Raw genomic sequence first — 13,242 nt, forward strand, 5'->3', positions numbered from 1 at the left:
AATCCCAGATTTATACTGTGCATTTTATTATGTGCTAAAAATTGAAATTTTTTTTAGTATGTGCATGTTGTGTCATCCTAAGTATTTGGTAGTGGACAGGTTGATCATTGAAGATTAGAAAAAACTCCCTCTTACATACGAACTCTTCAATCCATCAGGGCTCCATTGTGTCTTGTCTGCTTCTTTTTAAAGAAATCCAAGGAAGATCTCTGAACTGTGGGATGGATTTGTCATAAATCTTTCTCTTCCCTCTTCTCTATGTACTGTTGCATCCCATGTAAGGAAAAAAACTCCAGTATCCACAGCTCTAGTTATCTACATTCAGACCTCAACCACATTGCCCTAAATATATAAACTCCTTAAAAATTGTTTGTTTTCAACAACCAGAGACTAGACTGAAAATAAATACTCTGTAAGAGGAACCTTTTTTTCCTCTCTACCTTTTAAAAGTCTTTACTCATGCATTCTAGTTGACATGGAAATAAAAACTTAGAAATACATTTGCCCTTTAAGTACTAAAGTGTTCAGATGCCCCAGCAAGGACTGTGACAAAATATAACAGATGAAACACTTGTTACCTTGAGGACTCTGAATTCTAATTTAGAAATTGGTGTAAGACAAGAACTCATCTGGTTATAATTTATTCTAATTGTTCAAGTTGCCAGCAAGAACTACTGCAGATATATTAGTTGAAACACTAGAAAATTGGAAAAAAGCTGATTTTTAGTGATCTTAAGAAAGAAGTGTCATCCTACTTTATCTCACTTCAACAGTGGCTCAAATCAACATAAGCAAATGGAAATAGATTCAATTCAGGAAATATTTTCCTTTAGGATGATCTAAATATGCTTACATGGTAGGGTGTACATGGGATCTAAATTTGGATATCTAGGTTCACCTCCTCCTCATGAGCAGCTACTTCTCTCAATTGCCTCATGAGCTGTTTTACACACGACAGGCCACAAAAGGGTAGTGCAGAAGATTAGTCATGTTCTTATCTCTAAACAAAGAGGAAAAGTGTCTCTGGAGACTTTGCTATTCCATCCTACTTTGCTGCATTCATTCCATTTGGCAGTGTCAATGTGATTGTCTGGTGTGGGCTCTGGTCTGTGAAAGGACACCACTTGATAATTATGCTCTGAATTCCTTGGCAAGGGAGTGTTGCCTCACTGGCAGGAGGGAGACTTTCTCAGAAACAGCTGCTGTGATTACTGAGCACAGGTATCAGTCTTGTCCTGCCATCCCACTCAAACAAAGTGTCAGTCTGTTAAAATCTACTCTCATAATTCTCTGTGAGCAGAACTCCCCAATGTGAAATGGAGCTCATTACTACGAGACCACCTCTCTGTGCCTTCTCCATTTTGGAGGAAGATTGCCCATAGACACTGACAGGTATTTTATCCTGTCTGTGAAATGACATCTTGTAATAGTCTCTGATATAGTGTAATTATACCCTAGTTCATATTCCATAAAATGATGAAAATCGAACTGGAAAACACCTTTCTCTGATATTATAACCAAAATGCTTCATAATAATATTACGATATAGAGCAGGGTTGAGTTTAAAAGTAGTGAAATAGAAGTAGAGAAAGTTTCTGGAACACTGCAACTGGACATATCATGAGATATGACTTGCCTTAAAGCAGGAGCAGGTCTGTGGAGATTCCTGATGCCTTTACAGGAGTGCAGAATTCACTGCTGAGGGTCTAACCCTGATGTTACTGTAGCTGTGCTCCAAAAGAGCACATATTTGTCTTTTACGTACATATTTATAATGCACCAATAAATGATTAAATGTGCTGTTTACCCAAGGATCTCAACAGCTTCTGTCATGAGGAGAAAGTAAACTCTTAGGTTTTCTTGTGGTAGGCTCTATACCAACTTTGTAAATAGGCAGCTATTCCAGCTGACAGAAGATAGATACCTGGCAATTCTTACTCCTGCTGGAGATAAAGCCGGGCGGAGCAGGTGTTTTACAGCTCTTCCCCTCTGCAACTGAAAGAAAACCTCCAGCCTGGCCCAAAGGCAAGAGAGCACCTCTTGTCTGCTGCGTAATTCATATGTCAGGGCGTTTCACTATTTATAGAATAGAAATAAAATAATGCTCAAGTTGAAAATATCCACCAAAAAGCAGAATTGACAATTTAGTCTCACTGTTGGTGAGGTACTCTGTAATTATAGCAACACTAAGCTGTGCTCAGTAAAACCCAAGGGTGCCTTTTGCTGACCAGTAAACAATTGATAACCTTGCTTGGAGAGCAAGTTAATTAGTAACACAAATGAAATGAAATGAAAAACCATAGTGTAAAATAGTATTTTAAATAGCATCATGGTTCTAAATAGGGAGTTAGGAGTGATGATCCCCTCTTTTCAAATGGAAGTAGAGTGCCCTAGTACTCTGCTAAAGTAGTCAGATTCTGGATGAAAGGAAAAGAGGGATTTATCACTCACTGGCAAGAAGTCATAAGAGAGCTGCATAATTAATGCTAGACATTTTAAAGCCATAATTTTCAATTTCTATGTAATCTTTTGGAAAAGGAAAAATGTAGCTTGGCAATTTTTCTGAGGAGGTAGGGAGGGCACCCACTGAGACTTATGTATATTAGGTCAGGAATCAAGAGCCAGGGATCCTAAAGATCCCTGATATACCAAAAGGTTGTGGCTTGCCCTTTACTGGAAATTTTGTGAGCTTCTTCAACAGGCAAAATCTACTAATGAATTGAAAGTTAAGTCACAACCCTACATGTAGCAACTGCTGAAAACCAATTAAACAATTTAGTTTTGCTTTTTTTTATTTATTTATTTTTATTTTTTTTATTATTTTTTTTTTTATTTTTAGACATATTTTACACTTGAGTACAACTTTCATGCCAGTTCTCCAAAGCTGCATTAGCAGTAGGAGTTCCAGATGTGGCTGTTGCTTTAATCACAATTAACTGACAGCTTATAAAAGTCATCATCTTAAGGAGATATCTACATTTTACACAGCTTGGGATCAAGAAGAAAGCCCCAGGGAGTAGGTTAAGGCTTCTCACTCTACTAGAAACAAAATCAGCAGAGGAAGTGAAAGAAAGATAATTAGAGAACTGAGTCTTGAACCAGGCAAACCATTTTCTCCCATATGCAAATTCTACCATGAAACTGCAAAAACTGTTTACACTAAAACTTTGGTATCATGTAAGATGTAAAATAAAAATAGAATCTATAGTTCAAGTTTTTACAGCCACTTAATGGATTTAGATCTTTAGACCTTTATGTTGCTACACATAAAACAAGTAGTGCCAACTCTTGTACCTTGATTATTAGTCTCTCACTATTTGGTGTCTCCCAGGAGCCAAGAAAACATATGAGAAGATAAACCTTCATCTAAGCTTACAGTTACATATGTATGTATTTATACTTAAATATATGGCCCTCTTGGCTGTGAAGAAACTCTTAAAAAGGGAAGTCTGTATACATCATTTAGGTAGACTCAGAACATTTGGTGAGAGAACTGTCAGTACTGAAGCATGTTTTGCATTGGGTTTTTAATGTGCCTTCCTTGCTCTCTTAGTAAAGAAAGTAAATCTGCTCTGAGCTCTGTCCTGCCAAGTCTAGAGCACCACTGGTAGCTACATTTCCACCTTGTAACAATACCTTTAATAATTTTATCTTCTGGTATGTTTTTTTCTGTGACTTCAGTGTCGGCACTTCAGTTGTTCCAGTAAAATCAATGAGTGCTCAAGTTTCTTTACAAATGAGAACTTAGAGTCACAAGTTTTACTTACCAAACCCTGCAAAACAGAACCCTTCCAAAGTCCCCAAGACTTTTAATGATAGGACTCGGGTCTCAGTTTTCAGTGAGCCTGATACAATAGTCTGAATTATAGACAGTCTAGTTTCTTTTCAGTGAAGTTTCTTTTAATCTCTAAAAATACTGTGCATTGTGTGCATTGCACACGTTGACTATAAACTCCATGGAGTTAAAGGCATTGCTCTGATAAAACCAATCTGACTCATTATCAAAAACGCAATTATAAGTAACAGCTGACCTGATCAAGATCAACACTAGCCTGACCAGCAAACTCTCAAAATATCTACCTACTGACAGGGTTCACTGCTGTCTAAGTAAATGTGGTACTGTGGTACTGTGATGTGATTCAGATGATGTTAAAGCATCTTTAATTCAAATATCCTGGTAATTTGTTCCAGGAAGTGACTAAAAGGGAAAAGTTCTAAGTAAGCAGACACAAGAGAACTCTTCTCTAGATTTTTTTTTAAAATGCAATGCTACTTGGAAAGCATCTTGGATATATAAAAATTAATCTTTCAAAACTATGCTCCTGCTTTCCATCTAAGAATGAAAGTTGAAGTCAGGAAAGCTGCTAACTTGCAGGTGAATGCTCAGCTCTAGGTTAGTACCAGCAGTCCTGACTATTGGCCAACACTGTACTGGTGTGTAAGGACATGGCTCTAGCCAGGGCCCTCATCCCAAACTTTGTGCAAGAGGCAACATGGAACAGGTTACAGGGACTACTGATTCTGTTATCAGCATGAGGAAGTTGAGTGCTTTACCATCAAATAAATGCCAGGAGAACTTGATTAAGAAGCTTACTCATCTGAAGATGAGTCAGGGAAGTTCCCGTGGTGTGTACTGAGAGTGCCTGGTGGGGATTCCTATTGCAAAGACCACTCACGGCTTATGTTTCCATATTACATTTATTGTCATTGCTGACTGTGGGATGGGAGCAAAAGGAACATTAAGGAGCTGCTTAATGAGAATTAATGAGTACATGAGTTATGTCATACAATTGTGTTATGTTCTGATCACTTCCGTGGTTAAAACTGTTTATTTCAATGGAAATTACCAAGGATTAAGGTATGAGTCACACCCACCCCAGCAGAAACAAACTAAGGAGAAAATCCCCATTGCTGGGATGGCCTTTTGCCCGCAGGGAGAGAAAAGCGCGGTGTGTCTGTGCAGGGGCCGCTCACACACCGCACCCCGCGCTGCCGGGGCCGCCCGCTCCGCACCGACACCGCGTACTGCCCCGACTCCGAATTTTTCGGGATGCGCTGCGCTAAGAGCGGCTGAAGGAGAAAGGTCTGACTGATTATGTGCTCTTGCCCGGCCCTGGCCCCGGGATGGGGTCGCACCTGTGCGGGGAAGGGGCGGAAAACACCAGCGGCCGCTGCCGCTACCCGGCGGGGCCCGTCCCTGAGGCGGGGAGAGCACACACATCCAACTCCCTGCCCGCGAAACGCCGCCACGGGAGCCCCTCCTCCCTGGGCGCTACCGCTGACAGGGGCGGTGGCGCGGGGCCACCGGAGACGCACACCCCCCGGTTACATAAGCAGCGCCCGCGGGGGCGGCTCCCCGGTCCCGGTGGCGGCCCCGCCCCGCTGGAGGCCGGCGGAGAGCGCGGAGCGTCCCGGCCCCGCCGGCACCCACCGGGCAGCGGCCCCGGCGCCTCAGCGGGCACACGCAGGGCGCATGCGCGTCCCGGGCCCGCCGGCGCGCCGGGCATGCGCGGGGGCGGCGGCCGGGCAGCGTCTGAGGGCGGGCGGGCGGCGGTGCCGGAGGAGCCCGCGGGGCACCGGCCGCCCCGAGCCCCGCACCCCGGCGGGGGCTCCACCGCCGGCCCAGCGGCGCCGGGGGCCTCCGGGGCGGCAGCGCCCGAGCCGCGCTGTGCCCCAGTTTGTGTCCAATCAGAGAGTGCAGCGCCTGCACCGGGCGGGCGGCAATGCGTAAACAAGCCCCGGGAAACTCCTCCGCCCCCCGCGCTCTCCCCTCCGCGCCGCTCCCCGCGCCGCCCCGCAGCCGCCCCCGCCCGCCGACAAGTCCGGCGAGGCGCGTTCCCGCCGCTCCGCCGCCCTCCCCTCCCCCGCCCGCCCGCCCAGCCGGCGCCGCCCGCGCTGCCACACGCACCCACTCCCGCACACACGGCCCGCGGGTGCCCGTGGCCTCTGCAGGGGAAGGTAAGGGGCCCGCCGGGGCCCGCCGGGCAGGCGGCGCCGAGCTGCGGATGCGTGCGGGGGGGGATCATGTGTCATAACAAGTTGTTGAACGTGACATTGCTCTTGAACTGCGGCGGCGGCGGACGCCGGGCCGCCGCCGAGTAACTTTCTCCTCCAATTCGGCGCTGAGGAGGGAGGGAGGCGGCGGCGGCCGGGCAGGGCAGGGCAGGGCGGCGGGGCCGGGGAAGGCGCTCGGGAGGGGCCGGTGCCGGTGGCGATGCTCGCGGCTCCCCGGGGAGACAGACGGGGGACGAGCGAGGAGGGCTCCGCGGCTGGCGGCTGTGCGGGAGCCGCTGCCGCCCCGGCCGGGATTTTTCTAGCAAGGCGCCGGGGCGGGCGGAGAGCGAGGAAAGCGGGTGCCGGTCCCGGCATCTCCTCCCGCGGGGAGTTCTCCCCGCTGATGCTCCGTGGCGGTTTGGCTGGCTTCCGGCGCGATTAGCTCGGCTCATTATGTAAGATGTCACCGGAGGAGGAGAGGCACAAGCCGTCGGTGTGGCGGAGGGGGGAACGCACCGGTGCTCCGCGCCTTGCCCGCTCCAGGGACCGGGACACAGGAACAGCCCCGGCCCGGAGGGGACCGGAGGGGACCGGAGCTCCCTCCCCTCCCATCCCGCCGCTGGAACACGGCTGCTCCTTTTACACGTGGGTTGGGTGTGTTCCCCAAACCTCGCCTTTGAGCACAAACCTAACCTGTCCTGCTTCGTCTCCCATGTTTGATTTGCTTCTATTCTCTCTCAAAGATAAAAAAAAATAAACGTTTGAGCATAAAAAAAAAAGTTTAAGAACTTGATTTTTTGCTTCCTTTATGTGCATATTTAGTACGTTAATATGATCTGGAGACGATTGAATGAATCATCAGTTCCCTGAAATAAAAGCAAGTGAATCATCTCGCATACACACACACACAACTGAGGGAGCATGGTTGGTGCCGTAGATAGTGAAAGGTTGGTGTCAGTTTCTGACACGCAATGGGATGTCAGAAGTGCAGACAGTGCTCAGAAACCTAGCAGGTTTCCTGCGGCTGGTTTGTGAACTGTGAAAGTTTTGCACCATTCAATTGCAGTTTTTCTGCCTCAGTGGTTACATGGTAACCTCTTTCAGTTATCGACTTGTTACCCATTATTTTAGCCAAGTAGTCGAAACGGGGATGTAAAATGTAAGAATTAGGTAATTGTGTTATTCAAAGTGTATTAATTTAAAATAAAATTTAAACAATAATACCTAAAAAGTAGCATTGCACTGTGTCTGTACCCTGAAGCCAGAGACAGATCCCAGATGCTTTTAATCTGGATTTTGTTTTGCTTAGTTTTGTTAAGCAAAAATTGTCTCTGTTGAAGTAAAAAAATACATAAATATGTTTTTTTAAAAGCTAAGCCAGTTGACTTAATAAACATGTTAGAGTTGTACCTTGATAGACTTCTCTTCCTGGTCCTCTTGCCTATTAGTGTTTTAAATGGGATAGAGTCTGGATTCTATATATACTTGTCCTTTCAACTCCAACTTGCTTCCAAAGTGGATTTTTAGTCCTCCATGGTTTTGGGACACATTTTTCTTTTCCTGTGGCATCAGGTATCCCTTATTGCAGTGCCTGTATTTTGTACTTCTTGTCATTCTCCACGTGGGAACAGAAAGGATTGCTTTGGGTGTTTGTCACTGTTGGGTGAAAGGACATGTTATCATATTTGTTTGTCTAGAACTATGCACTGGCACCTCATAGTATTAATTAGAGGATTAGAGCAGCTAAATGTGGGGAAATTGTATCACTTCAGGGTTCATTGAGCTTTTAACATCTCAATATCAGAAATTCTTAACCAAGTTAAGACTGCACTTGACAGTGAAAAGATTGTAATAGAGAATCTCTTAGGGTGGGTGGTCAAGTTAACAAACAGGAAAATACTGTTGTATTTGTGCATTTCATTCAACAATCAAATAGCATTCATCCTTATTTATTGAATTTCCTTAAAAAGAAGATCAAAATATACAGTGTGGGTGGCATTATGTGCCCATACCTCAGCTGAAAGCAGTAAAGGAAATAATACTGAAAGTGGACTTACAACTCTGCTCTAGCTGGTTTTCCCTGCTCTATGAACACTCTAGGATTTAAAGTGGAAATGAAAAGTCTAAGTTTCACTTCTAAGCCTGGAGACTATGCAAAGTAAAGTGAGATAAAATGTATTGGTTTAAAGTTGCTCCTGTGCAGCTCCATTTTTGGGATTGATAAGCAAATTACTGTGGGGTGCACAGAAGAACTTAGAGAAAAGTAGAGGGCACTGCAGATAAAAGTGAAGTGTCTGAGCTTTGTATGTTGATTTTTGCTTTGTTTGGGATATGTAGGAATTGTTCTTGGCATGACCTATTGACCTATATCTATATCAAAATTTATACTGCCTTTTATTAAGAAAAAAGATATTAAGCTATATTCTTTCTGTGCTTTGAAAGACTGATGCCAACAGCATCTTCATATGTTCTTCCAGCTATCTCAGTTAGAACATCCCAGTGAGAAAAAAACCAACCCAAAATATTAGTTCATTTTTGCAGTTTTGGCTTTTAGAAAAGTGCAATAGTCCCAAGCAAAGTTCTGATCTTTTCCTGTAGAAAGACATGCTGCTGGTGTTGAAAAGGGGAATCCTTTCTTCAACTATTGAAAACTTTGCACCAAGTACACCTTAGCTTGAGGTTGGTTGTTGCCGAAATCTGCAGTTAAAAAACATTTGTTGCAGTTGTCTGGTAAAAAGTTTTATTTCTATTATTAGACTCAGTATTTGAAAGATTAAGAAACAAAGTTGATTCTATATCAGTGTTGCAGCTACTTCTTTTGAGTGACGATGGGTAGTGCCTTAGAATGAAGCTTATTTTCCTGGTTATTGTGTTTTTATCTTTAAATGTTTCCAGTAGATGCAGTGCCATGAAAAGTAACAGCTTGACAGGCGCTGAGACTGAAGCCCGTAATGAGCAGAGCAGGTGTAGCACTGGCAGCCAGGTCCATTGGGCCCTGACAAGACAGTGTCTGTCTCAGTGTGTGTTTGTTTCCATGGGAAATAGAAGTGTTGCTGTCCTTGTCTTGATTATTGCTTAGAAAACAAAAACTGTTCACTTTCAAGTGTGGGCTACTTCTGGAATGAAAGATATGTAGTGTTACTTGAGCTCTATGGTCTCAATAGCTGTCACTCTTAGTTCTCACATGTGAAAGAAATAATTTTGGCTGGTTACCTAAGGCTGAAACCATTTATTCAATTATTAATAGTGAAAATCATGCATATGTCAGTAGCTTTCCTAACAGCTGATAAAACTGTTCATTTACTAACTACTGTGCATTGGTCATTTCTTTCCTGTAGTGGAAGAATTTATGTATGTTTGGAGATTTGAAAGGAATTAAGAAAGTAGCCTGCTAATTTGCCATAATACTCCTATTTTCATAAAAGATCTGACCAGGAAAAGACAAGAAAACTTACTTTCTCAGAAGAGGTAAAACGTGAGAATAACAGTTATTGAGAGGAGTTTCACTGCCTTGAGATACTGTTGTGTCACTGGCTGGTGCATCACAGAGAGCCCCAAGTTGCTGTGGTGGCTCAAGAACTGCCTGCCCACACTGAGTCTTCACTGGCAGTTGAGTTGGTGCTCATTGTTTCAGAGGGCACAAATGGAGATGGAGCAGTGAGTGCTGAAGAACAGATACCCACACTGCAAACAGGGGATGCCTTTGGTGGCCTCTTTGCTCAGCTTCAGGCTAGGTTCTTCCACAAGGAGGAAAACCACTTTGTGTTCCACAGTAATTCTTACCATAAAGAGCCCTTCCCACACACAACGTACCAGTGGAGATGTAGCAAGGAATAGCAGTGAGACCTAAATGGTGAACAGTGATATTCTCCTGATTCATGGCTATGATTTTCATTACATCCATGATATTGATGGCAGTGTTTCAGAATTATTTTCTGTCAACTGAATCTGTAAGACCAATCTGATACCAGCAGGGAGAGTCCTAGTTTGAAATTGCTGTAAAATCGCTCACATCCAGTTTGTTATTCCCATCTTTCAAATCTTTCAAACCTATGCACTTGTTTTGTTCACCTGTTGTTGTAGCTTAATTTTTGAAGTACAAGCTCTTGGGGAACCCCTTGTAATTCAGTCTGACTTTTTGCATTGTGTTACATCTATTAAAGGCTTTGTTTATAAACAAAGCACCTTAAAGTAAGGGAATCCAAAATTTAAATATTCTGGAGATTGATTTCAGTGCTGGTTACTACTAATCAGATCAGACAGAGAGAGAAATTCTTTCTGCCACAAAAAAAGTAGTTGATCAAGAAAAAAGCCTTGAGTGATTCTTAGAGAAGTGTTACTACTGATTAAAGCAAGTGTAATTATATTTATTTCCTTCCTTAAGAACAATAATGGAATATGTAAGAAACAAGACTCTTGATTAATTTCATAATGACATCACAGTTCTCCTTTTAGATGAAAGATCATCTCTTAAATTGCCAATATATGTATTGAATGAAGTTAAAGATGTTTCTTTCTTTCATGGTTTTATAAAATTGTTGTTTACTCTTTTGAAGAATCATCATCACTAGCTGCAGAGACAAAAGATCCTTTATATGATATAAATGATATTTTGAGTAAGTATTCTTAGTTGATTCTGGCTGTAGAATTTCCCTGCTTACAAAGTGATTTTGAAGAGCTGCTTAATCAAACCAATATTTTTCAGCTTTCCATCTTAACTCTTTTAATATATCATAGATAAAGTAAATTTTTATGCTTTCATCCCAAATTCATATTTACCAAGAGTACAAGAGGGGGGTTTTTCGTGTGGATAGTGATCAGAGAATGCAAATAGATTTACTTGAAATAATGTACTCAGTGGCAGTTGGTGCCTCACACAGGCTAGCGTTTAAAATCTACTGTTGATGTGTAACTCTTGTGTATTCATTGCTGAAAATTTAAAATGTACATTTACAGGGGATTAGCCTCCAATTCAAAATTACCATTAATTGCGGAAAAGCTCTTTCAGTTTATGTATTGTGAAAATGGGTGAAACCAGTGAGACTTGTAACAGAGGAGCTTTACTTTGTCATCTGGCTTCTCAAGGTGTAATAGCTCTTGGTACATCCACTGCTACAACAGGGAAAACCCCACAAACTGTTGGGCATACAAGCCCTTCTTCAGGTTTTGAACAATAGCAGCAAACAATGAACTAGGGTTGCAGTTCCAGAAGACATCCACAGCCACTGCTTAGAACAAAGGAAGTGCTGCTGCTATGGCTTATGATCTCTGAGCCCTGGCAGTCATTAAACCCCTAAATAAATTAGGTTTGACTAAACCACCAAGAAACTAGGAAAAAGTTTTCTGCTGCTCTGGAGTATTAAATGGACTCAGAGATGGATCGACGAGCTCCAGAGTGATGCTTCCCTTCTTTTTGCTACAACTGGTCCATTAGATCAGCTCTGCTGTTCATCTAACCATAGGTTTAGGTCAAATTTGGAAGAGTTGCTGTAAGTTTATTTAAGTTACGGCAATTAAATAGCTAATTTGATGAAAAGTGTGGTTATCACCTATAAAACAAAGGGGATATTAGTATGGGTAGAAGTTCTGAGGTAGTTCTCTGTCCTGGGCAGAAAGAAAACAGATCATTCCCACCAGAACAGTGAAGGCTTTAGCTGGAGTGTCACCACACACTAGAGACAGTATCTCCAGTTAAGTCTATTATTTTTGATATCCAGAAGATCTGTGAACCCTCATTTCCACATTTGACTTGGTGATCAGGACTAAGAAGTAGGAGATTAATTCTGGCACTGGAAGTCTTGCTAATATGTACGTAACATTGGCAGAATAGCATAAATAGAACAGCATACATGAAGAAAACAGTTTTCTAATATTTACTGAAGGTAGTCTCTTGTGTTCCTTTCTTGGAGGCTTGCTAGGCTGCTGCACTAGCAGTGTGTTTAGGTCACAGGCACAAGGACTGCTGGAGCAAGTTTGGTGTTCTGTGTTTCTGGGCTATGAGATACAAATTCTGCATCTGAATTCTTTCTCGGCAGAAGAAAACCCTCCCCACTCCTCCCATCTAGCTGTCTTATACATAGATTTCTCAAGCAAATCTGATATATAAAGAACATTTGCAAACATCTGCCAAACATTTGACTGTTGGATTTAGTTTCCATCTTTTGGAGTGGGTGGCTAATACGAGATAACACTGACAGGCAATATACTGACTGAAATTTCTTAAAAGGAATGGTAGCTACTTACCACATAGTTTTTACTGTATGTTTTCAAAGTGTCTTGACTCTCATGAATCAAAGGAGGAATCCATAAAAATACAAATAGTTTGAAACATTAGCTTTAGCTGATGAAAACTGCTGTAACTTAAGCTTCAGTTTATCCACTTGACTTTATGCCAGTATTGAACATGCCTGTAAGACAGAGTAACCACAAGTATTCCTTGTACTTACTTAAGTTACCATAGACCTTGCCTTGAATTGCTTATAAAATTGTCAGTAATTAAATAATTCCAAGAACAAGATTAGGGAGAAGTTGTCACTTTGCCCAGTGTAAGAATGGTTTTGGTAACATTTTTATTAAGCCAGGACCTCAAATTTGATTTAATTATTGCCCTTGTATCATAAATGTATTTTTTCCTGTTCTTGTGAAAATAGAAGTGTTTGATCTAAGTATAAGCCTTTGAAAAAAATAATCTAAGTTTATATATGTTCTTAGGTGAGGTTGGTGAGAGTTTGCCTGTGACATTTTCCAAAGACAGTATCTGCAGCCAAGTCATTGAGTAGAACTTTTCTTTTCATTGTTCCTCCTTGAGCAGCACAGGGAACAAGCAAAGAACCTCTCTTCACTTCAGTGCTTTCTGGCTTGGTATTGATTCTGTTTATTCACAAAGGTGAAGTCTGTTTGACAGGTGCAGAAGTCATACTGCTGACAGCTTAGGCTGCATGGAGCCACAGTAACTCAGCAGTAGAATTCCTGTATTTTGGGAATGTTAAGTATAAAAATTAAACTCTTCTAATATAGCTAAAGGACCAAAATGTTAGGACGTTTCTTATTTTAGGTTGTTGGTGTGACCAATGGTTTATCCATTGTAGTGCTCTGTTCTTAAAAGGCTTTCCCCCAGCACCCCCTTAGCACCTGCAGGCCAGTGTAGAATGGGCACAGAGGAATGCTGCAGGAGGAGAAAGGATATTACCTTGGAGGACTAGAATCTGCCTGTCTTGGATACTAAATTATGATTTCTTTGCTGGGTAG

General features: G+C 42.6%; 1 protein-coding gene across 3 annotated transcripts in view; it reads left to right on the top strand.

Annotated features, from left to right (window-relative positions):
- The first annotated feature begins 5,887 nt into the window (after positions 1 to 5,887).
- Positions 5,888 to 13,242, top strand: part of PCGF5 (polycomb group ring finger 5) — a 65,478-nt gene continuing 58,123 nt past the window's right edge. For all 3 annotated transcript variants that reach the window (XM_083865886.1, XM_083865890.1, XM_083865889.1), the window contains exon 1: positions 5,888 to 5,958. The gene's annotated coding sequence lies outside the window, so the exon portion shown is untranslated. The remainder of the gene's footprint in view (positions 5,959 to 13,242) is intronic.

The sequence above is a fragment of the Zosterops lateralis genome, assembly GCF_965231275.1.
Source record: "Zosterops lateralis genome assembly, chromosome: 8".
Taxonomy (NCBI): Eukaryota; Metazoa; Chordata; class Aves; order Passeriformes; family Zosteropidae; genus Zosterops; species Zosterops lateralis.